General features: G+C 44.0%; 1 long non-coding RNA gene across 2 annotated transcripts; it reads right to left on the bottom strand.

Annotated features, from left to right (window-relative positions):
* LOC147577021 (uncharacterized) lies at positions 1-20,834 on the bottom strand. 2 transcript variants are annotated; one of them, XR_015241398.1, is made up of 6 exons: positions 20,748-20,834; positions 3,591-3,729; positions 1,287-1,343; positions 319-379; positions 176-211; positions 1-91 (listed from the first exon to the last, which is right to left on the bottom strand). It is a non-coding gene; the product is annotated as an uncharacterized LOC147577021 (long non-coding RNA). The 2 variants fall into 2 exon arrangements; XR_015241397.1 differs by lacking the exon at positions 319-379 and having other exon boundaries at positions 2-91.
* Between the last annotated feature and the right edge of the window lie 4,614 nt (positions 20,835-25,448).

The raw sequence follows: 25,448 nt of genomic DNA on the forward strand, positions 1-25,448 counted from the left end.
AAACGCAAGTCAAATGACCACACCTGTATTTCAAGTAAGCGACCTCCCTGCCCTACTCCGCCATCTCCCTGTCCCAGATCTGAGTCTTGATCTGGGGGAGAAAAAAACACATCCACCTTCAGTCGGAAGGTGGTGCCACACTGCACCAAAGAAAGAGGAGGAAACAAGAAAACACCTAGTTGTCCTGAGCATTCTTCTCATGAACTGCGAGCTGAAAAGGCCAACAATGAAAAGCCCGTGGTTAGGGATTCCAAGGGCCACTACACTCACCTGCATGAGGTGCTAAGGGTTCAGTATGTCAGGAAGAACTCAGGTTACCTGGTATCTAAAGGTGAGCTCTGCCTGCTGCAGCTGTTCCCGTGTTTGTTCAGTTTGTTGCCTGTGAGTTACAATTGCTCTTGTCAGATAAGGCCCAATATTGGGTATGATTTTAAATAATCTGCCCACGTTCCCAACAACCTCGTATCTGTCCCCTGATACAATTTATTCTTACACATGAAACACTTTGCACATGATTATCAATGTACAGTAGGATCAAAGCTATTGTTACATCCTTTCCTTACTCATTATTCCATGCCTGTAGGGTTCAGAGTTCATAGAATTCCTTCCCATTTTCAATCTTTCTCTAACTCATCATGTGACAAGTGTCTTTTATCATAAAGCTCTATTATTCTATAACTTATATCCTCACCATGTTTCCCAGGGTTGCAAAGACGAGGGCCATGAAGTGGCACTACCACATTGATGGGTATGATTCATTGTACGACACACTGCTTTCCTACAGATTATGACAATTGACACCACCCCCGAGGAATGTTAGCATGGACAAAGTTTCCACACAGTCTGGCCACTACTTGAGATCTGCAAATGTTTAGAAACTTGTTTTATTCTTTCTAAAACTTACCTTTTTTATCTGTTAATACTCTATGCATATGTTGACTTTAAACATTGCAAAAAGATTAAAAACACAATAATGAACAGCGGTTTCACTAGCTGCTGGTAATTACTAGCTGAACTCACTTGTTTATTTCTTCTGTAGCTATTTTCTTTTTTTTTAATGTTTATTTATTTTTGAGACCCAGAGAGAGTGAGCACATGCATGAACGGGGGAGGGACAGAGAGAGATGTAACATAATCTGAAACAGGCTCCAGGCTCTGACCTGTCAGCACAGAGCCTGACACGGGGCTCGAACTCACGGACTGTGAAATTATGACCTGAGCTGAAGTTGGACGCATAAATGACTGAGCCACCCAGGCGCCCCTTCTGTAGCTATTTTGAATTCTACCTGCAGCTGCCAGCTGATTCTTCTTTGCCGCCAGTTCACAGTGTCATTTTCAGCTTCCTAAGATGGGAAAGATACATACACAGTCAGGAACAAGGTCCAGAAGTTCCCCCTTTTTACCTCCCAGCACTCTTGAAGGCCTATGCAAATATCCCTTTCCCCACTTCTCCCATAAATGCACAGACTGACAACCCAATCAGAGAAATGAAGTGAACACCCCATTTAAATTCAAGAAAATTCAACTTCTGTCTGCTGCCACGTCTCTGCTATTGGAGCTGTCTTTCTAGTTCTCTTGTTTCCTCTCCTTTATCATAAAGTCATCAAATAACATTGTACTTTGTGCCTTCCCAGAGTTGGTCTTTTGTTTGAGATGGTGAAGACTCATTACATCAGTGAGTGAAAAACCGTATCTGACCAACTGTACCCATTAGGATGACGCAGGGGATCATCACTAGTCTTACACCTCCATGGGGAGCCCTGATTCTCAGTCCAAAAGTTGTACCATGACACAGTCAATCATCTGAAAGACGACCTTCCAGAATATGGTTTCACTAAAATTGCAGCTCACTCCCAGACATCGCTAGCGTTCAGGACTCCAACCCCTGCCTCCACCTTCAAAAGGCCCATCTTAGAACAACATCATCTCCTGACGTACAACCTGATATGAACTGTCACACAGTCTGGGTTTACTTCCAGGAAACAGATTTCAGGTGGAAAACTCTCAACTTCATGGAGCCAAATCTACTTTAACAAGACTCATTCCATTGATAGTGAAGGCAGCAAAAGGCAATGCTTGGCAAGGCTGGGTGGCTGTGTTGCCTTCAGACTATTCTCTTTGTGGTGTTGATTGAGACGGATTCAACTTGACACTTGATGTACTCAAGAATCACATGCAAAATTGAAAATCTCTTAGAAAATGACACAAAAGCACTAGACAGAGAAAGGCACATGCATTTCCTTCTGGCCTCTCAGGCAGTCCTTCAGCAAATGGTTGCTGGAGTGGTTGTAATGTAGTGGCTCTGTTGTAAGGGGTTGAAGATAGAGAGGTGGTCAGGGTGCTGTACCCACTCACAGAAAGAGCTTACAAGTTAACAAAACCAAGATGCCAGTGAGACAGAGCAAGCCCTAACCTCAGCTGTGGGAAGGACTAACATAAAGGTGAGTCTCCAGGGAAGAGAAGGAAGACTTCACTTTCCAACACAAGTGAGAGACTCTAAAGTCCCCCATCTCCTCCTGAGAACAAAAGGAAATACTGTACAAAGGAGGAAACATGTGACTGAATGCACCAAATATCTGACAACCCCACGAAGACACACAAGACCAAGATGGAGAAGAAGGAAGCCCAGGACAAAGCCAGCCCGGCAGTTGGACCCAAACTCCCTAGGACTCATCATTGATGTGGGGGGCATACATTTGAACAGCAAGGAAGCTGAACAACTTTATGGACACAGACTTAGAAGTAAACAAGTGTAGTTCAGGGGCGGCCAGCAAAGATGAGCCCTAGTGAAGCTGCGGGCTTTGGCCAAGACTCAGAAGAGTTACACTTAAAAAATCAGGGGACAGGAAACAACTTGACTTTCTTAGGGATTGGACCTGCAGTGAACAATCTCACTGGAAGAATGGATGTAGGGATCCAGTACTGTTGGTACCCATACCCACTTTCCAGAAAGCAACTTCCATTGTTTCTGCAGCAAGGTAATTCAATTTTTTCCCCACACATTTTTGACCCATGTCTGGTCCTGAACAAAAATGACCTAATTGCTGGGTGACAAAACAGTGTGATGCGATTGAAACCTATAGGAAAGTGTAGGTGGATCCAGAGTGGATCCAAGTATTAACGTTATTAATGATGGTACCTTCCCTCTTCTGCCCCAAAAACATGGCACAATGTGTGACAAGCACTTAGGACAGAAAGGAAAATGCAGGTTACGTTACAGAAAGCAAGGTAGGAAGGGAAGGTCCAATTCTACTGAATGCATTTGGCAAAAATACTCTGGACCCAGTTCCAAAAGAAATACAATTATCTCTACTGGCTGCCATGTTCTCCCAGACAATCCAGTCCTTGTGACAATTCTCACATGAACATCTTACTTTTCTAAATTTTTTTAACGTTTATTCATTTTTTGATAGAGACAGAGTTTGAGTTGGGTAGGGGCAGAGGGAGATACAGAATCCAAAGCAAGCTCCAGGCTCTGAACTGTCAACACAGAGCCCAACACGGGGCTTGAACTCATGGACCGTGATATCATGACCTGAGCCGAAGTTGGACGTTCAACCAACTGAGCCACCCAGGTGCCCCCATCTTACTTTTTTGTAGGCACTTTTCTTTGTTCATAGAATTCTTCCAGGTTATATGCTTTCTCCTTCAGCTGTTTGACTTTTGCTTCCTTTGTGGCTTTCACAGACCTCAATGCATCACACTTGTCTTCCAGGGAGTTTTTATTTTCTGGAGAAAAAAAAAGGTATTTTCTTGATAAACGTGCACATGACCTGAGTCTTGACTTTGGTGAGACAGAAAAAGCGCAAGAACCATGAAGGCATGAAAGTATTCTTTTCCTTACCAATGCAAAGTCATTGCCATCATATGGGGATTTCTCCCCAACAGAAAATGTAACTTCTAATTGACAGTTATTGGACCTCAAGACTCTTAGCTCTACATCCTCGAATTCAACATTTGCATCTTGTGGTCAAGGCAGATATGAGGAAAGACTTCCACGGAAAACTGATCACACAACAATTTGTACCTCACACAGCAAGATCGTGCATTGCAATCAACAAACACCTTGAGGCATGAATATAACTAGAAGATAAAGATGATGGAAAATAGCTCATGTCTAACAACTCATGGCTTTCATAGTGGTATACGTATGTATGTATGTATGTATGTATGTATGCATGCATGCCTGTTTATCCCCCCATTCACGTTGAAAATTTACTATTCAGCATTCAGAGAGAAAGAGACTATTGAACACCTGGGTGGCTCAGTCAGTTGAGCATCAGACTCTTGATTTTGGGTCAGGTCATGATTGTAGGATCATGTGATCCAGACCTGTGTTGGGCTCCACACTGAGCGTGAATCCTGCTTAAGATTCTCTCTCTTTCCCTCTGCCCTCTCCCCCACTTGCATGCCCCCTCGCTAAAATTGAAAAAAATCATAAAACAATTTAAACATGTTTTTTTAAAGGGAAAGAATTATACACTTTGGCTATAACCCGTTCTCTCTCAACTATATTTGGGTATTTTCTACATATCTTGGAGGGCGGGGTTGAATGATGTGATAATTACCTAGTTGTGAAAATAAAAGATAACTCCTAGTCCTTGAAATTGCAAAACTCATCTTGGCGGTCCTAGTAAAATTCCAGCTCATTGGTCAGAAAGAGTTTTGGCTCCCAGAGACCCACTGTCTACTGTGGTAAATGGCAGGCAAATATGCTGTGCTCACTTCACCCAATGAACAAAAAGCCTCCAAAGCCAAATTACGGTAAAACTCAGCAGACAACTCTTACCACTTCCTGTTTCTTCACATTTCTTTGTCTCTGAGTTTGCAAGGTAGCAAGTGCACTTTGAACGGTGTCATTTAAAATTTCATTAAAGTGGGTGCCTGGGGGGCTCAGTCCGTTAAGCATCTGACTTCAGCTCAGGTCATCATCTCATGGTTTGTGAGTTTGAGCCCTGTGTCGGACTCTGTGCTGACAACTCAGAGCCTGAGGCCTGCTTCGGATTCTGTGTCTCCCTCTCTCTCTGCCCCTCCCCCGCTCATGCTGTGTCTCTCTCTCTCTCTCTAAAATAAATAAAAATAATTTTATGTTTACTTGTACTCAACAAGTACAAAAAGAGATCATACCGTGCATAGTTTCACCCCCAATGCTATGAAACTCGAAATCAACCACAAGAAAAAATTTGGAACGATAACAAATACTTGTAGACTAAAGAACATCCTACTGAACAATGAATGGTGGAATGCAAGCTGCTGCAGCCAGTCTGGAAAAGAATACGGAGGCTCCTCAAAAAGCTAAAAAGAGAACTATCCTACGACACAGCAATTGCAATACTAGGCATTTATCTAAGGGATACAGGTGTGCTGTTTCGAAGGGACACATGCACCCCCATAATTATAGCACCACTATCAACAATAGCCAAAGTATGGAAAAAGCCCAAATGTCCATTGATGGATGAATGGATAAAGAAGATGTGGTGTGTGTGTGTGTGTGTGTGTGTGTGTGTGTGTGATGGAGTATTACTCAGCAATCAAAAAGAATGAAATCTTGCCATTTGCAACTACATGGGTGGAACTAGAGGGTATTATGCTAAGTGAAATTAGTAGTCAGAGAAAGACAAATATCATATGATTTCACTCATAGGAGGACTTTAAGAGACAAAACAGATGAACATATAATGGAAGGGAAACAAATAATATAAAAACAGGGAGGTGTACAAAAGAAGCGCACACATAAATATGGAGAACAAACAGTGGGTTACTGGAGGGGTTGGGGGGGATGGAATAAATGGGTAAGGGGCACTAAGGAATCTACTCATGAAATAACTGTTGCACTATACGGTAACTAATTTGGATGTAAGTTGTAAATAATAAAAACTAAAATTAAAAACAAAGAATGAATGGGTGAACCAAGAAGTTAAAGGGAAAATTAAAAAGTACATGGAATCCAATAAAACTGATAACACCACAGCCCAAAACCTCTGGGATGCAGCAAAGGTAGTCATAAGAGGAAGTTTAGTAATCCAGGTCTTCCTAAAGAGGGAAGAAAAGTCTCAGATACACAACCTAAGCTTATACCTTAAAGTAATGGAAAAAAGATCATCAAATAAAAACCAAATCCAGCAGAAGACAAGAAATGACAAAGATTACAGCAAAAATCAATGCTTTCAAAACTGAAAACAAGAACAAAAACAAACAACAACAACCCTCCCCCCCCCCCCCACACACACAGAAACAGTAGAAGAGATCAATGTAACCAGAAGCTGGTTCTTTGAAATAATTAATAAAATTGATAAACCACCAGCCAGTTGGATCAAAAAGAATAAGGAAAGGACCCAAATAAATAAAATCAAGAATGAAAGAGGAGAGATCACAACCAACACAGGAGAAATACAAACAAGAATAAGAGAATATTATCAGCAATTATATACCAATAAAATGGGCAATCTGGAAGAAATGGACAAATTCCTAGAAATATACAAACTACGAAAACTGAAAGAAGAAGAAATAGAAAATTTGAACAGACCCATAACCAGTAAAGAATTGAATTAGTAATCAAAAATCTCCCAAAAATCAAGAGCCCAGGGCCAGATGGCTCTCCAGGAGAATTCTACCAAACATTTAAGGAAGAGTTAACACCTATTCTCTTGAAGCTGTCCCAAAAATAGAAATGGAAGGAAAACATCCAAACTCTTCCTATGAGTCGGCATTACCTGGATTCCAAAACTAGACAAAGATCCCACAAAAAAGGAGAAGTATAGACCAATTTTCATGATGAACATGGACGCAAAAATCTTCCACAAGATATTAGCCAACCAGATCCAACGATACATTTAAACTTTATTCACCACGACAAAGTGGGATTTATACCTGGAATGCAAGGCTGGATCCATATCCACAAAATAATCAATGTGATTCATCACATCAATAAAAGAAGGGACAAGAACCACATGATGCACTCAATAGATGCAGAGAAAGCATTTGGCAAAATACAGCATCCTTTCTTGATAAAAGGATTCCACCAAAACCTGCTAAAATGATCCATGAATTCAGCGAAGTGGCAGGATATAAAATCAATACACAGAAATTAATTGCATTCTTGTACACAAACAAAAAAGCAACAGAAAGAGAAATCACAGAATCCATCCCGTTTACAATTGCACCAAAACCCATAAAATACCTAGGAATAAATCTAACCAAAGAGGTGAAAAATCTATACACTGAAATCTATAGAAAGATTATGAAAGAAATTGAAGATGACAAACACAAAAACGAAAAACATTCCATGCTCCTGGATAGGAAGAACAAATATTGTCAAAATGTCAATAGTACCCAAAGCAATCTACATATTCAAAGCAATACCTAGCGAAATAACACCAGCATTCTCCACAGAGTTACAACAAACAATCCTTCAATTTGTATGGAACCAGAAAAGACCCTGAATAGCCAAAGCAATCTTGAAAAAGAAAACCTAAGTAGGAGGTATCACAATCCTGGACTTCCAGCTGTATTACAAAGCTGTAATCATCAAGACAGTATGGTACTGGCACAGAACAGACACTCAGATCAATGGAACAGAATAGGAACACAGAATTGGACCCACAGATGTGTATGGCCAACTAATCTTTGTCCAAAAGAAAGAAGATCCAATGGAATAAAGACAGTCTCCTCAGCAAGTGTGCTGGGAAAACTGAACAGTGATATGCAGAAGAATGAGCCTGGACCACTTTCCCACACAAAAAGACACTCAAAACGGATGAAAGACCTAAACGTAAGATAGGCAGCCATCAAAATCCTCAAGGGGAAAGCAGGAAAAAACCTCTTAAGGTTGGCGTCCACAACTTCTTACTCAACACGCCTCCAGAGGCAAGGGAAACAAAAGCAAAAATGAACTATTAGGACCTCATCAAAATAAAAAGCTCCTGCACAGAGAAGGAAACAATCAGCAAAACTAAAAGGCAACCAACAGAATGGGAGAAGATATTTGCAAACGACATATGAGATAAAGGATTAGTATTCAAAATCTATAAAGAACATACCAAACTCAACACCCGAAAAACAAGTAACCCAGTGAAGAAATGGGCAAAGACATGAGCAAACATTCCTCCAAGGAAGACATCCAGATGGCCAGCCGACACATGAAAAAATGCTCAAAATCACTCATCATCAGGAAAATACAAATCAAAACCACAATAAACACCCCTTCACCCCTGTGAGAATGGCTAACCTTAACAACGCAGGCAACAACAGATGTTGGCGAGGAAATGGATAAAGAGCAACTCTTGCACTGCTGGTGCACTGGTGCACTGTCTGGCACTGCTGGTGCAGCCACTCTTGAAAACAGTATGTAGGTTCCTCAAAAAATGAAAGAACTGTTCTACAACCCAGCATGTGCACTAGTAGGTATTTATGCAAGGGATACAGATATGCTATTTCGAAGGGACACGTGAACCCCAAAGTTTATAGCAGTACTATCAGCAATAAAGTATGGAAAAAGCCCAAATGTCCATCAATAGATGAATGGATAAAGACATGGTATATATACATACATATATACATAGTATGTATATGTGTATGTGTCTATACATATATGTATATGTGTATATATATACACACACACACACACACACACACACACACACAATGGATTATTACTTAGCAATCAAAAAGAATAAAATCTTGCCGATTGAAACTACATGGATGGAAAGCCTCCTGGGACTAAACACTAACCGTAACCATAACCCTAACCATAACCGTCACCCTACACTTAACCCTATCTAGCACATGAAATGTAAACCAGATCCGCAGCCGCACATGTGCCCTCACTTCAGCCCTCCATGGAATTAACAACATTGGTGTTTCTTCGGACTTAGTGACTTCCCTATACCGAACCCTTACCCTAGCTAAGTGTCTGTCCCCATGGGGACCCGATTCCAAAGTCTGACAACATCACGCACATGGGTTCGAGAATCAGTGCAACAATACTCGGCATGGAACGTGGAACATCACCATGTCTTTTGCAAAGTGTGATTGCAGCTGCACGACAGGATTCCTGAGGCCTATTCCAAGAGTGGCCCAAACATCTCTCTGCCCTTGGATCCTAAGAAATGATACTAACCAGTACGCTCCCTTATGCACTCCACTCAGCCTTTCGGGGAGACAACTGCACTCTGGTGGGTTCAGTGCCTGGAGCCTCATGGGACCTAAACCTAACCCTAACCATAACCCTAAACATAACCCTCAACTTACACCTAACCCTATCTCTAACTGAACCCTATACTTGACTCCCACCTTCGCTAGGGCCCTCAACACAGCCCTCAAGGGAGATCATGAGACTGGAGTCACTTTAGCCCTGTTGACTTCAATAGACTGAACTGTAACCCTGGCCAAGGCTTTCTCCCCATGGGGACCCAATTCTAAAATCTGACAACAGCACCCACAAGGGTTCGAAAATCGGTGCAACGATACTCAGCATGGAACGTGGAACATAACCATGTCATTTCAAAAGAGCGACTGCAACTGCACAAGAGGATTCCTGAGGCCTACCCGATGGGTGGCCCATACATTTGCCTGGCCTTCGGAACCCAAAGACTAATCCTGACAGGCACCCTCCCTTGTGTCCTACACTTAGCCCTTCAGGGAGACAATTGCTCTGCTGTGCATTCAGTGCCTGGAGCTTGCTGGGTTAGGACCTAACCCTAACCCTAATCATAACCCTAATGGTAAACTTCAACCTACACCTAACCCTATGTCTAACCTAAACACTACACTTGACCCACACACTCGCATGGGCACTCAATTCAACCCTCCAGCGAGATCACGAGACTGGAGCCTCTTCAACCATGGCCACACCGCTGGAACGAACTCTAACCCTAGCTAAGGCTCTGTACCCATTGGGACCCAATTCCAATGTCTGACAACAGCTCACACACTGGCTCAAGAATTGGTCCAGAAATAGTTGACATGGAACTTGGAACCTCACCATGTCACTTCCAAATCACGACTGCAGCTGCACGGGAGGAATCCTGAGGCCTACCCAAAGGGTGGCCCATACATTTGTTTGGACTTGGAACCCAAATACGAAGACTGACGGGCACCCTTCCTTGTGTACTACACTCAGCTCTTCAGGTTGACACCTGCTGTGTTTGGGGTCTGTGTCTGGAGTCTCATGGGACCTACACCTAAACATAACAGTAACCCTAACCACAAATGTCACCCTACACTGAACCCTATCTATCTCATTAAGTCTACACAAGACCCACAGCTGCGCATGTGCCCTGACTTCAGAGCTCCATGGAATTCACAACACTGGAGTTGCTTCGGCCCTGGTGACATTCCTGGACCAAAACCTAAACTTATCTAAGTGTCTCTCCCCATGGGGAACCAAGTCCAAAATCTGACAATAGCACACACGAGGTTCGAAAATAGGTGTAGAAATACTTGGCATGGAATGTGTATCATCACCATGTTATTTGCAAAGCACGACTGCAGCTGCACGACAGGATTCCCGAGGCCTATTTGAAGGGTGGCCCATACGTCTCTCTGCCTTTGGATCCTAAGGACTGATACTGACTGGCACCCTCCCTTGTGTACTCCACTCAGCATTTGGGGATACAACTGCTGTGCTGTGGGGTCAGTGCCTGGAGCCTCTGGGGACCTAAACAAAACACTAACTGTAACCTAAACATACCCCTCACACGACAACTAACCCTATCTACCACACTAACTCTGAACCAGATCCACAGCCATGCGTGTTCCTAATTTCAGCCCTCCATGGAGTTCACAACAGTGGTGTCGCTTTATTCATGGCGACTTCCCAGGACTGAACCATAACCCTAGCTAAGGCTCTATCCCATGGTGCCCAAATCCAAATCTGACAAGAGCATGCACACTGGATAGAGAATCAGTGCAGAAATACCCGGCATGGAAAGTCGAACATCACCTTGTCATTTCCAAAGCACAAGTGCAGTTGCATGAGAGGATTCCTGAGGCCTATAGGAAGGGTGGCCCATACATTTCTCTGGCCTTGGACACAAAGACTAATCCTGACTGGCATGCTCCCTTGAGCACTCCACTAAGCCCTTCGTGGAGACTACTACATTGTTGTGCGTTCAGAGCCTGGAGCCTCCAGAGACCTAACCGTAACTCTAACCGTACCTCTAACCATTACCCTACCCTACACCTACCCCTGTATCTAACCCTACCCTACATTGAACCACACCCTCGCATGTGCCCTCAGGTCAGCCCTCGAGGGAGATCAAAACTGGAGTTGCTTCGGCCCTGGCGACTTACCTGGACCAAACCCTAACACTAGCTGAGGCTCTCTCCCCCTGGGGACCCAATTCCAAAGTCTGACAACAGTATGCACACGGGTTCGAGAATCAGTGCAGAAATACTTGTCACGGAACATAAAACATCACCATGTCATTTCAAAAGCGCAACTGCAGCTGCACGAGAAGCTTCCTGAGTCCTACACGAAGGGCGGCACATATATTTGTCTGGCCTTGGAAGTCAAAGGCTAATCCTGACCAGCACCCTCCCTTGTGTACTCGGCCCTTCAGGTTAACACAAGCTCTGCTGTGGGATCAGTGTCTGGAGTTTTCTGGGACCTAAACCTAATCCTAATGCTAAACATAATCCTGACCCTACACCTAACCCTATCAATATCAATAAACTACACCAGACCCATAACCACACACATACCCTCACGTCTGCCCCCCATGGTACTCACAACACTGTTAGGGCTTCTGTCCTGGTGAAGTCCCTGGACCAAAACCTAACCTGAGGCTCTGGCCCCATGGGGACCCATTCCAAAGTCTGACAAGAGCACATACACGGGTTTGAGTATCCGTGCAGAAAAACTCGACATGGAACGTGGAACTTCACTATGTCATTTTCAAAGCAGAACTGCAGCTGAACGAGAGGATTCCTGAGGCCTATGTGAGGCTTGCCCAATATTTGTTTGGCATTGGAACCCAAAGACTAATCCTGACTGGCACCTTCCCTTGTGTACTCCACTCAGCCCAACGGGGAAACAACTGCTCTGCTGTGGAGTCAGTGCCTAAAGCCTCCTGGGACCTAACCCTAGCCCTAACGTAACCCTAACCATAACCCTCACCCTACACCTAACCCTAACATTAACCCAAATCTTACACTTGACCCGAACTGTCCCATGGGCCCTCAATTCAGTCCTCTAGGAGATCACGCAACTGGAGTCGATTTGCTCCTGCTGACTTCCCTGGACCTAACCCAAACCCTAGGTAAGGCTCTTTCCCCGTCGGGACCCAATTCCAAGTCTGACAACAGCATGCACACAGTTTCGAGAATTGGTACAGAAATACTCGACATGGAATGTGGAACATCACCATGTCATTTCAAAAGCGCGACTGCAGCGGCACGAGACAAATCCTGAGGCCTAACTGAAGGGTGGCCCTTACATTTGTCTGGCCTTGGAACCCAAAGACGTGTCCTAACTGACACCCTCCCTTGGGGACACCACTCACCTCTTCGTGGAGACAACACCACTGTTGTGGGTTCAGTGCCTAGAGCCTCCTGAGACCTAACCCTAACTCTAATCATAACCCTAACCATAACCTTCACCCTACACCTAACCCTATCTAGCACACTAACTCTAAACCAGATTCACAGCCGCGATTGTGCCCTCACTTCAGCCCTCCATGGAATTCAATACACTGGTGTCGCTTCAGACTTGACGACTTCCCTGTAATGAACCGTGACCCTAGCTAAGTGTCTATCCCCATGGGGACTCATTTCCAAAGTCTGACAACAGCACACACACGGGATTGAGAATCGGTGCATAAATACTAGGCATGGAACGTGGAACATCACCATGTCATATGCAAAGCACGAAAGTAGCTTCACGAGAAGAATCCTGAGGCCTACCTGAAGGGTGGCCCATATATTTATCTAAAGTTGGAACCCAAAGACTAATCCTGAACAGCACCCTCCATTGTGTACTCCACTACCCCCTTCAGGTAAACAACCGTTCTCCTGTGGATCAGTCCCTGGAACCTGATGGGACGTAACCCTAACTCTAACCGTAAACCTATCCGTAAACCTAAACATAAACCTAACGCCACACCTAAACGATCTCTAACCATAACCCACACTTGACCTGCGCCCTCGAACAGGCCTTCAAGACAGCCCTTGAGGAAGATCACAAAACTGGAGTCGCTGCAGCCCTGGTGACTTCCCTGGACTGAACCCTAACCCTAGCTAAGGCACTCTCCCCATGGGGACCCAATTCCAAAGTCTGACAACAGCACGCACATGGGTTTGAGAATCGGTGCAGAAATACTCAGCATGGAACATAGAATATCACCATGTCATCTGCAAAGACGACAGGAGCTGCAAGAGAGGATTCCTGAGGCCTACCTGAAGGGTGGGCCATATGTTGGTCTGGCTTTGGAACCCAAAGACTAATGCTAACTGACACCCTCTCCTCTGTACTGCACTAAGGCCTTCAGGGAGACAACTACTCTGCTGTAGAGTCACTGCCTTCAGTCACCTGGGACCTAACCCTAACGGTGAACCGAACCATAACCCTCACCCTAAACCTAACCATATATAGCACACTAACTCTACAGCAGACTCACAGACACACAAGTCCCCTCACATCAGCCGTCCAATGAATGCACAACAGTGGTGTTGTTTCAGCCCTGGCGACATCCCTGGATGGAACACTTACCCTACCTAAGGCTGTCTCCCCATGGGTACCCAATACCAAAGTCTGACAACATCACATGCCTGAGGTCCAGAAGCAGTGCAGGATCACTAGGGATAGAACCGGGAATCTCAGCATTTCATTTCTCAGGCCTGACTGAGGCTGCCCAAAAGGATTGCTGAGGCCTACATGACCAACGGCATACAGTTGTCTGGAATTGGAACGGAAAGACTAAACCTGACCAGCATCCTCCCATGTGCCCTCAACTCAGTCTTTCAGGAAGACAAATGCACTGCTGTGGACTCAGCGCCAGGTGCCTCCTGGGACCTAACCCTACCCCTAACCAAAACCCTCAACCGAAACCTAACCCTACACTTGACCTGCACCGTCACATGGGCCCTCACTTCAGCCCTTGAGGGAGATCACGAGACTTGAGTCGCTTTGCACTTGGCGACATCCCTGGACCAAACCCTAACCCTAGCTAGGGCTCTCTCCCTGTGGGGACCCAATACCAAACTCTCACAACACCACGTGCCTGGGGTCCAGAAGCGATGTAGGATCACTCGGTATAGAACCTGGAACATCACCAAGTCATTTCCAAGGCCCGACTACAGGTGATCTGGAGAATTCCTGAGGCCTAACAGACGAGTGGTCCATAGAATTGTATGGCCTAGGACCCAAAGACTAATCCTGACAGGCACCCTCCCTTGTGCCCTCAACTCAGTCTTTTGGAGAGACAACTGCACTGCTGTGGGTTCAGTGCAGGTAGAATCCTGGGACCTAACCCTAACCAGAACCCTCAACAGAAACCTAACCGTATCTCGAACCATAACCCATGACTCATACCATTGCATGGACCCTCAATTCAGCCCTCGAGGGAGATCATGAGACTGGAGTCGCTTGGGCCCTGGTGTCGTCTCTGGACCGAACCCTAACCCTAGTTAAGGCTCTCTCCCCATAAGGACCCAATACCAAACTGACAACACCACGCGCCTATGGTACAGAAGCAGTGCAGGATCACTCAGGATAGAATCTGGAACATCACCATGTTATTTCCAAGGCCCAGCAGCAGCTGTCCGAGAGTATTCCTGAGGCCTACCCGAACACTGGCCACACCGTTGTCTGGCCTTGGAATCCAAAGACTAATCCTGAGAGCACCCTCTCTTGTGCCCTCAATTCAGCCCTTCAGGGAGTCAACTGCACTGCTGTGGTTTCAGCGCCTGGAGCCTGTTGGGACCTAACGCTAACCAGAACCCTCAACCAAAACCTAACCCTATCTCAAAAACTAACCCTACAGTTGAGCCGCACAGTCACATGGGCCCTCACTTCAGCCCTCAAGGGAGATCACAAGACGAGTTGCTTTGGCCCTGGTGACGACATCCCGGGCCAAAACCTACCACGAGCTAAGATTCTTTCCCAAGGGGACCCAATACCAAAGTCTGACAACACCAAGCGCCTGGGGTGCAGAAATGGTGCAAGATCACTCAGCATATAATCTGGATCATACCATGTCATTTCCAAACCCCAGCTGAAGCTATCCGAGAGGAATCCTGACGCCTACCCAACCAGTGGTCCATAGAGGTGTCTGGTGTAGGAACCCAAAGACTACTCCTGACCAGCACCCGCACTTGAGCCCTCTACTCAGCCATTTGGGTAGACAGCCACACTGCTGTGGGTTCAGTGCTTGGAGCCTCTTGGGATCTAACCGTAACCCTAACCCCAACCAGAACAGCCAACCAAAACCTAACCCAGTCTCGAACCCTAACTGTACACTTGACCCGTACCACCACACGGGCCCTCACTTCAGCCCTTGAGGTAGATCATGAGACGGGAGTTGCTTCAGCCCTGGTGAGGTCCATGGACCTAACCCTAATCCTAGCCAAGGCTCTTTCCCCATGGGGACCCAATACCAAAATAACAACACCACGTGCCTGGGGTACAGAGCCATGCAGGATACTCCACATAGAACCTGGAACATCACCATGTCGTTTCCAAGGCTGGGCTTCAGGTGCTCGAAAGTATTCCTGAGGCCTAACCGACCAGTGGCCCGAAGAGTTGTCTGGCCTTGGAACCCAAAGACAAATCCTGACCGGCACCCTCCCTTGTGCCCTCAACTCAGCCCTTCGGGGAGACAAGTGCATTGCTATGGGTTCAGCGCCTTGAACCTCCTGGGAACAAACCCCAAACCCTACTCCTAACCCTAATCTGAAACCTCAACTGAAACCGAAACCTAACTCGAACCCAAACCCTACAATTGATCTGAATCATCGTATTGGCCCTCACTTCAGACCTCGAGGGAGATGATGAGACTGGTTTTGCTTGGAGCTGGTAACATCACGAACCCTGACCCTAGATAAGGCTCTCTTGCCATTGGACCCCAAAACTACATATGACAACACCACACGCCAGGAGAACACAAGCTGTGCAGCATCACTCCGCATAGAAGCTTTAATATACTATGTCCTTTTGAAGGACCGGCTGAAGCTCCAGAGAGATTTCCAGAGGCCTACCCGAATAGTGGCCTATACAGTTGTCTAGCCTTGGAACTCAAAGACTAATGCTAATCAGCACCCTCCATTATGCCTTCAAACTAGACTTTCAGGGACACAACTTCACTGCTCTGGGTTCAGCGCCTGGTGTCTCCTGGAACATAACCCTAAACCTATCCCTAAACCGAAACAGAACCCTCAACCAAATCCTAACACTATCACAACCCTAACCCTACAGTTGATACACACCGTCGCATGGGTCCTCAATTCAGGCCTGGAGGGAGATCACGAGACTAGAGTCGCTTCGGCCCTGGTGACATCTCTGTAACAAATCATACCCCTAGTTAAGGCTCTCTACCCATGGGGACCCAGAAGCAAAGTCTGACAACACCATGCACCTGGGGTCCAGAAGCGGTGCAGGATCACGACATAGAACCTGGAACATCACCATGTCATTTCCAAAACCTGGGTGCAACAGGCCTAAATGATTCTAGAGGCCTACCAGAACACTCTCCCATAGAGTTTTCTGGGATGGAACCAAGAGATTACTCCTGACAGGCACCCGACCTTGGAACCTAAACTCAGCCCTTCGGGGAGACAAGTTCAATGCTGTGGGTTCAGCCTCTGCAATGTCCTAGAACCTAATCCTAACCACTAACCCTAAACCACCACAAGCCCTAACCTTAATCCTAGCCCTAAATCTTATCCCTAACCCAAACCATGGCACTAACCCTACCCTAATCCCAAACCCAACTGCAACCATAACACTAACCCTTAACCCTACTCCATAACCCTGAACCCAAACCCCAATCCTAACCCGAATCCTAACTGTAACCATAAACTTAAACCCTACACCTGAACACTAAACTCTAACCCTAATCCCTAAACCATAAATCCTAAACACTAACCCTAAACTAAACATTGACCCTGACCCTAACCCTAAATCCTAACCACTAACACCTAACCCCAAAAACCTAACCCCTACCCCAAACCCTAAACCCTAAACTCTAAACAATAAACCCTAAATCCTAACACCTATCCCCTGACCCAGTCACTACCCTGACCGTGACCCTAACCCTGAAGCTCATACTGACACTGACCCTAACACCTAAGCCCTACCCTAACCATCACCCAACCCTAACCCCTACCCTAAACATAACCTTCACCCTAATCCTAACCCTTTAGCTCTAACCATCTAAACCTAACGCTAACCCCTAACCCTAACCCTAACCCCATGGACAGTCCTTCATCAAAAGTCATGGGCTATGAACCACCTCCCCCTCCTCCACCTCCTCCATTTGGGTAGATAACCTGAATTGGATTAGGGATTTGTAAAGCATATTCATCTACTTCGTGAAATACTTTGTGGGAAAAATGTAGAGATGGTTGTTAGGGCTTGGCAATTCAACTGCAAAACTGCCTGAGGACTTTGTAACATATATCAAGTTTCTCAGGACATATGTTCAATGGACTGTATCATTTCCCTGTAATGAGGTCAGCTTTAGGTTTCTCTTGCCAAAAAGCCAGGATTTTTACACAAAGACAGATGTATCGGGTGTACTGGTGCATATTTTACAGACACAATGTTTTGAGGTCTGTGAAGGATGAGATGCACCCCTAAGTGTAGGTGCCTTAGGTGTCCTGTGTGAAATGGGGCACATGCATTATGAGACACAGACCTTGTGTTGACCATAATGGAAGCACCAGTGAAGGAGTGGGGTAAACTTGAATCACACAGGAATAGAAATTTGAGGAATTTGAGGACATTAGGCGGAGTTTGAGGAAGTGCAGAGGAGAGGGTCCTGGGTTCAGTGAGATGCAGTTGCAGGCCATTCCTGACCACAGCCTGAGCAGGGAGCATGAGTTCCACAGGAGCTGCTATGTGGTATCACTCACAGTGCACAATGCAAGGTTCCTCTCCAAAATATCTTATTTGTTAAAGTGCACCTAGGTGATCATCTAAAAAGTTTGTTGTCTCCCTGCGTTGTCTGAAGGTTCTGGATATTTATGGGTGAAAAATGCCCTGGATAAATAGGAAATTTAACTTGGTCTTAAGGAAATGCTTGTCTGCCTAAGTTCATATCCTTCAATGAGACTAAAAGTGAAGACAGGATCTAGATCAGCTGAGTGCCTGCATTGGCCTTCAGTCTGGGTCAACCTACAATTCAGGGATGCCCAGATGCCACCCCTGCTGGATCTATCTCCTTAAACTTCTCTCACAATATCCCGAAGGTTTCCCTGTGTTCCTGTCTCAGCCAGAATACCAATTCTCAGTGGGACCTACACAGAGTCTCAGCTGTGTTATTTGTGAAAGGTAATATTTGTTTCGAAGGACATAATGAAAAGAAGACACTGAATACAGAATACATCTGCAAAATGTCTGGGAAATGTTCACTCACCCTTCTCACAGTTTCAATTAAGATATCTCCACACAAATGAACATCAAAAAAGATGCTCACAGAAGTTCATTAAACTAAGATGGTTAACGCCTCAGCCCAGGGATTGGGGATCGCTACTTTAAAGAAGAAGACAACGACACACTTATTCTATTAATATTCAGGCCCTACCAGACAAAGAAAGAAAAAGATAATTACGAGAATGTGTATATCAGAGTTCTACATCTGAGATCTGAAGACAATCGTATTCCGTTACATATAGACTCGCAGATGCATCCACACACTAAAGTGTTCACCTGAGGCCACAGATTAAGTACTGAAGAGGGAATGCATGTAGGAAAACATAAGACCATAGGGAAACAACCCCAAATCTCGTAAATCTCACTGCCTTATACGACAACTATTTAGAAATTTGAAGAGGACTGTGTGAGATGACAGAGTATGGTGATTTTATGTCTTAAAAATGTGTCAGATCTGCCTGCATGCTTTCTCTGCCCACCCTGCGCTCTCCACTTTGTTTTTTCTTAGTATCCCTTAATACTACTTTCACTGTTCTGTCTCTGTTTCAGTGTTTGCTTCTAGGAGGACCTACTCTCACCCCCCATCGAATGCACACAGTGCGGTTCCTATACACACAGGTAACAAACTAGCATAAATTGCAGTGATGGAGGATAGTAGCAAGATCGCCCTTTTTGCAGAGGAGCCCAAGAGAGTTTTCTGGGGTGATGGTAACTTGCTATATCTAGATGCATGGGGTGCTTGTGCTCATTTATTTTAGAAATATTCACTGACTCCTGGTGCTTGGGGTCAGATAGACAGGTACCTGACCCTAGCATATGGCTGATTTCTAATGGCGGGTAAGGATCAGGGACTAGCAGTGACTGTGGGAGATGAGTGAGGAGGCCACACATGGAGTCAGATCCTCCCTGAGGATGCCATGTTTCCACGGACAGCAACCTTGTGCAGGAGGGCTCTGAGGACCACATATTTCTTGATCAGTCCTGTGAACTGCATAATCCTACTCCAGATTTCTCACTGAGGGTTGGAAAGGGCAGAGGCCAGCAGCTGGAGGACACCCTGATCATGGCTGGAGTGGAACAGTGGGCCTGGGAGATTGAGTCAGAGAAAGGGAAGGCAGAAGATAGTGGCAAGGATTTTGAGAGATAAAGGGAAGAAGAGAGAAGGCAAAATGTTTTCTACTGACTTCACCCACATTTCTGTGTGAACAAAAGGAGATTCTTGTCTCTCAGGGAAGGGAAGAGGGCTGGCAAAAAGACAGAGTGACATTCTCAGCTCAAGTGCTCAGGATATCTGCCTTGCTCTTGAATACATATCACAGGAAGCCTGTACATTCTGTCATAAGTGGAACTGCAGCTCATACCATTTAGTGAAAATTAAAGTGATGATGAAGACCTCATCATTAAATTAGTGCAACGAAAGTATGTGAACATACAGAGAGATACAATAGAGGCAAAAGTCCAAAGGTAGACCGACTGCAAAACTTATGGGAATATAGACTATCGGAAAAGGAGATACCCCAATGTCGGCTTTCAGACACCTGGGCAATATGTGAAAACGTGGGAAAAAAAAGTAGTCCTTACTTCAAAAGCAACATTAGCATTAGACACAAAGGGATTGTGATGGAAGGTTTAGGGAGAAACCCTACGATTTCATGGTGCTGTACTCATGGTCCTGTACCCTCAATCTCATCAAATTATACCCTTTAACTTGAGGCTTTGTTATATGTAATTATACCTCATTAAAGAGAGTGTCAAAACATAAAATAATAGAAGCAAATGTGGGAAAGTTCCTTTCCAATCCTGAAGTGCATGTGTGATATGAGTCTGTCTTCCCATGTCTCAAAAATCCAAAATAATAAGACATTTAAAAAATTAATAATAGCAAAGTAAGAGGACCCTGAGCTCACCCTGTCCCATGTTTTCAACTGCATAACATCCACATCCAAGTCCATGAACCAGAGAGTGATCCAAAGACTGGCAGGACAAACTCCACACCTAAGTAGAGAGAAGCTGCATCAGAAAGGTTAGGAATGTCAGAAAGGTGGAGGCCATCTGCTTGCAGAAGGGGCATAAAAAGTGAGCCCTCTCATCAGGGAGCTGACACAGGGAAGACTAATCTCCATAACATTGGGCATTAGAACTTAGAGGGGCTGAATACTTTTGTGTTCAGATCCTGGAGCTTTGGAGGTCAGCTGACCCAGCACTTGGAGATCCAGGAGGATGAGTGATAGCCAGATTCCTGCCTGTGAGGAGAGGCAATGTAAACATGGCATTTTACACAATGCTGCGGGAACAGGAGACAGATGTATTCATGCTGATTCCTGAGTGTGTTGGAGGACTTCTCCAACAATGAGGGAGCTCACAGGCACCATTCTTCTCCCCCAGCCTCCCAGAATAAGCATAGAAGCACCCACAGGAGGGTGAGGCTGCACAGACTCTTGCTAACTAACCCATTAGCAGTGTGCCAGTCCCAAGGGTTCACTGGGGGACTCACCAAACCAAGCCTGCTGGTCTCAGGGCAAACATTTTTCAAACCACAATGGCACCCTGTGTGACAAGCTGCATGCATAGCTGCCACAACATGCTGTGCACATCTGCACCTCACCCAGCTGTACATATCCAGGCACCCTCATCTGTCTCACTAAGCCACATGTCCCCAGGCACAGACATGCTGTGTGCATATCCTCAAGCCCCTAGCTTCCATCGCTGGTCCACAGCCCCCAGCCACCAAAGGACATCGGGAAATCTGGCATAGGACTAGTAGCCCTGTGAAATTTTGCTAACACTCCTGCCCTGTGCCCAAGTTATCCAGGGGGCACACCACCCCACAGCTGGCATGCCTGGGTCTCACTAACACCACTGAGACAAAGCACAGCCCACAACAGGCACGCAATCAGTGCAGACACCTAAACTAAAAGGAAAAGTAACCCAGACACAGCAGCAGGCCATGAACAATACCCATACGATCGCCTCCTAAAGGTCCAGGTCCTATAAACGGAGACGTGCACTGCTGAAGTCTCCAGGACCTCTTCTTCATCACGTTATTAGTTTCAAGAGCAGAAGGTACAGCTGACTTTCTTAACACAGAGAAATAGAGACAGAGAGACAGACAAAATGGACACACAGAGATGATTTTCCACAATGAAAGACCTAGTCAAAGCCACAGACAGAGATCTAAGACAAAGAGATGCAAGTAACATACCTGATACAGATTTGAAAGCAATGATCATAAGGATACTCATTAGAGTTGTGAAATGAGTAGAAGAGTGAGACCCCTGACTAGAGATAAGAAATAATACAGTAGACATTGAGGACACAATAAGGGAGAGACACGCTTGCTGGAGCTAACAGAGGGATGGAAGAAGCAGAGGAACAAACCAGTGACCTCAATGACTGAGTAATGGAAATGAATCACATTGAACCAAAGAGAACAGAATTCTGCAACATGAGAGGAGACTAAGGGAACTCAGTGACTACAGCAAGGATAACAATATTGATATTGTAGGAGTCTCAGAAGAAAGAGAAAAGGGGGCAGAAAATTTATTTGTGGAAACAATAGCTGAAAAATGCCCTAATTGGGGGAGGAAACAAACGTCCACATCCGGGAGGCTAGAGAATTCACATCGAAATGAACAAAATCAGGCCAACATCCAGACATATTGTAAGCAAACTTGCAAATTACAGTGACAATAAAGAAAAACTCTTAAATGCAGCAAGACAAGGAGACTTCACTTAGAAGGGAAGACCCATAAGGCTAGCTACCAGATTTCTGAACAGATACTTGGCAAGCCAGAAGCAAGTGACATCACATACTCAAAGTGCTGAATGGAAAAATCAGCAGCCAAGAATACTCTATCCAGCAAGTCTATCATTCAGAATGGAAGGAGACACAGGATTTCCCAAACAAAAACTAAAGGTGTTTGTACCACTAAACCAGTCCTGCATGAAATATTAAGAGGGACTCTTTGAGTGGAAAGGAGACCAAAAGTGACAGTATAGAGTTAAAAGACACAAATCAAGTAAAACATGAATATTTCTGTAAAAAATTGTTAAGGAACTCAGAGATACGGATTTGAAATATAATAACATCTACCAAAAACCTAGGGAGGAGAACATAATGGGTTGCAAGGTAAATGACCATCAGCTTAATACAAACTGCTAAACGCAGAAGAGGTTATATAAATAACCCAGCATAACCATATATCAAAAAACAGTCACAAATATGCTAAGAATAAAGATAAATAAATTAAAATACTTCACTAAAGAAAATGAGCAAAACATGAAAGACAGACAAGAAAGGATTGGAGAAAATCATTAGAAACAACAAGAAAACGGGTAATAAAATGGCAATACATACATACATATCAATCATTTCTTTGAAGGTAAATGGAATGAATGCTCCAATCTAGAGACATAGGGTGTAAGAACGGATGAAAAAACAAAAGCTGGAGTAGCAATATTTGTATCAGAAAAAATACACTTAAAACAAAGTACATAACAAGAGACAGAGGAGGACGTAATATAACAGTAAAGGGTACAGTCCAAAAGGAGATATAACAACAGTAAATATATCCCACAATTAAGTGGGATTTCCCAAGCTGCAAGGGTGGTTCAGTATTCGCAAATCAATCAATGTGATACAATATATCAACAGGAAAAAGGATAAGAACCATATGATCGGGGCACCTGGGTGGCTAAATCCTTTAGCAGTCCGACATCAGCTCAGGTCATGACCCCATGATTGGTGAGTTCAAGTCCCACATTGGATTATGTGCTGAAAGCTCAGAGCCAAGAGCCTCCATCGAACTCTGTGTCTCCCACTCTCTTTCTGCCCCTTCCCTGCTCCCACTCTGTCTCTCTCAAAATTAATAAACGTTAAAAGAAAAGAACCATACGGTCATTTCAATACATGAATAATAAGCTTTTGACATACTTCAACATCCTTTCATGATTATAACCCCCTAAAGTAGGTTTACAGGGAACATACCTCAATGTAATAAATGTTTTCCACAAAACCCTGCAGCTATAATCAACCTTAATGGAGAAAATCTGAGAGCTTTTCCTATAAGGTCAGGAAAAAGACAAGGATGTTTACTCTTACCACTTTTAATAAACATAGCACTGGAAGTCCAAGCTACAGCCAGCAGATAAATCAAACGAAATGAAACGAAACAAAATGAAACGAAACAAAACAAAACAAAACAACGTAAATTAAATTAAAGGAAAGGAAAGGAAAGGAAAGGAAAAGAAAAGAAAGAAAAGAAAGAAAAGAAAAGAAAAGAAAAGAAAAGAAAAACTAATCCAAATCTGGAAGAAGTGAATCTTTCATACTTTGCAGATTACATGACACTATATATAGAAAACCCTAAAGAGTCCACCCAATAACTGCTAGAAGTGATAAATGAATTCAGTAATGTCACCGAATACAAAATCATTGTACAGAAATCTGTTGCATTTCTAGACAATAACGAAGCAGTAGAGAGAGAAATTAAGAAAACAGTCCCATTTACAGATGTGCACCAAATAATAAGGTATCTATGAATAAACCTATCCAAGGTGGTGAACGACCTATACTCTGAAAAGTATAAAACAGTGATGAAAGAAATACAAGATGACACACACAAAAAAATGGAAGGATATTCCATACTGATGGATCGGAAGTACAAATTTCATGAAAATGTCTATACTTCCCAAAGCAACTGACACAATTAATGCAATTGCCATCAAAATAGCAACAATATTTTTCATAGAACTAGAACAGTCCTAAAATTTGTACAGAACCACAAAAGACCCCAATCTTCAGAGTAAACAACATTTATGTGAAGTGATAATTATGGATGGAACTATGCCTCTGGATCTTCTGCTCCAAAAACAGTAGTCAGCCTAAGCATTTGAACAAACGTTAGACATATCCCAACCAAGGATCATTCTACAAAATACATTCAACAAATGTACCCTTAAAACTTTGCAGATTATGAAAAATATGGAAAAATCTAAAAATCGTCATGGCCAAGTGGAGCCTAAGGAGACAGGATGACTGTAATGTGCCAGCTGGGATGAGTCTGGGACAGAAGAGGTTAAAACCGAAGCAATCTGAATACAAATATAAAATTAGTTAATACTACCATATCTCTTTGGGATATTGATTGTGATCATGTATCAACTTAGAGGACATCAATAGTCAGAAAACACTCTGATGTATGTGGAGACTCAATAATATCTTCCCAATTTTTCTGGTTACTAGAAACCCATCACGATTGAAAAGATTATTAGTAATCATGGTTTTATGTTTTCAACACATAATATTATATGACTAGTTCTAGTATTAGTTACTAGTGATGGCCATGTACCTATTCTTGTTGTTCTTACTATTGTGTAATTTAAATAATAGCATTCATTGTACGGAAAACTGAATGCATGATATACACTTCATAGAAACATCTACTTTACATATTTTAAGATAACGTATGTATACACCACTGTATTATGTGGTATGTAAATTTAGTGTTTTTCATATCTTGAATGAACATGTCATCAAATGGCTTTCCATAAAGGCGGTTATCCTAGATAATGAAGGATACTCAGATTTTACAGGATGTACTTCACATCATGCCTGAACAGTGTCCAAAAAAGAAAACATACGTACACATGGCCAGATGGATCATTGGGACTGGCTCACTTATTGTAAAGAATCCTTGCTTTAATGTTTTCACGCATATTTTTAGCAGGAATACAAGAGAATGAAATATTTCCAAATCAAAGAGATGTTCAAAGGCTGGAAGAATGATAGGGTGTTCAAGGGGTTTCAGAAGGAAAAGATGTGACCATGAAGTGGCGGTCACAGAGAAGCAGGTTTCTC

This window comes from Puma concolor, chromosome D1 (assembly GCF_028749965.1).
Source record: "Puma concolor isolate L17-30 chromosome D1, mPumCon1.1.hap2, whole genome shotgun sequence".
NCBI lineage: Eukaryota > Metazoa > Chordata > Mammalia > Carnivora > Felidae > Puma > Puma concolor.